Source organism: Phalaenopsis equestris, unplaced genomic scaffold, assembly GCF_001263595.1.
Source record: "Phalaenopsis equestris unplaced genomic scaffold, ASM126359v1 Scaffold201348, whole genome shotgun sequence".
Classification (NCBI taxonomy): domain Eukaryota; kingdom Viridiplantae; phylum Streptophyta; class Magnoliopsida; order Asparagales; family Orchidaceae; genus Phalaenopsis; species Phalaenopsis equestris.
In genome coordinates, this window is record NW_018221118.1 from 27623 (window position 1) to 28074 (window position 452).

A 452-nucleotide genomic window follows, 5' to 3' on the forward strand; every position below is an offset into this window, starting at 1 on the left:
TGGGGATGAAAAATATTTTCAAGACTTGGATTTTATTTGTTCTCAAATGTGCTACAAGTGCATTTGATTTGAAAAGAAAAATGATCATGTACATGAAGTTATATTAGGGAAGTAAAATTTGATTTTAAAAATGTGTAAGAAAACTTATTTAAAATTCTGAGTAATGAATAAAAACTTTCAGTTAAATTTTTTTAGTGTAGAAAATGTTAAATATAATGTAACTATCTTTAGTAAGAAAAATTTTACTTTTGAAAAATTTAGAAAATTTAGACTTTTATTTTTAATACTAAATTTATTTTGTCGAAAATAATTTTCAAAAATATTATTACATTTATAAGTGAAAGGTTTATATCACGACTTTGCTTTAGGAAATGAGAAGTGTAATTCAAAACCTTTAAAGGCGTATCGGATATAGTAATCATTGCGTTAAAAAGAAAATGAAACAAAAAAAA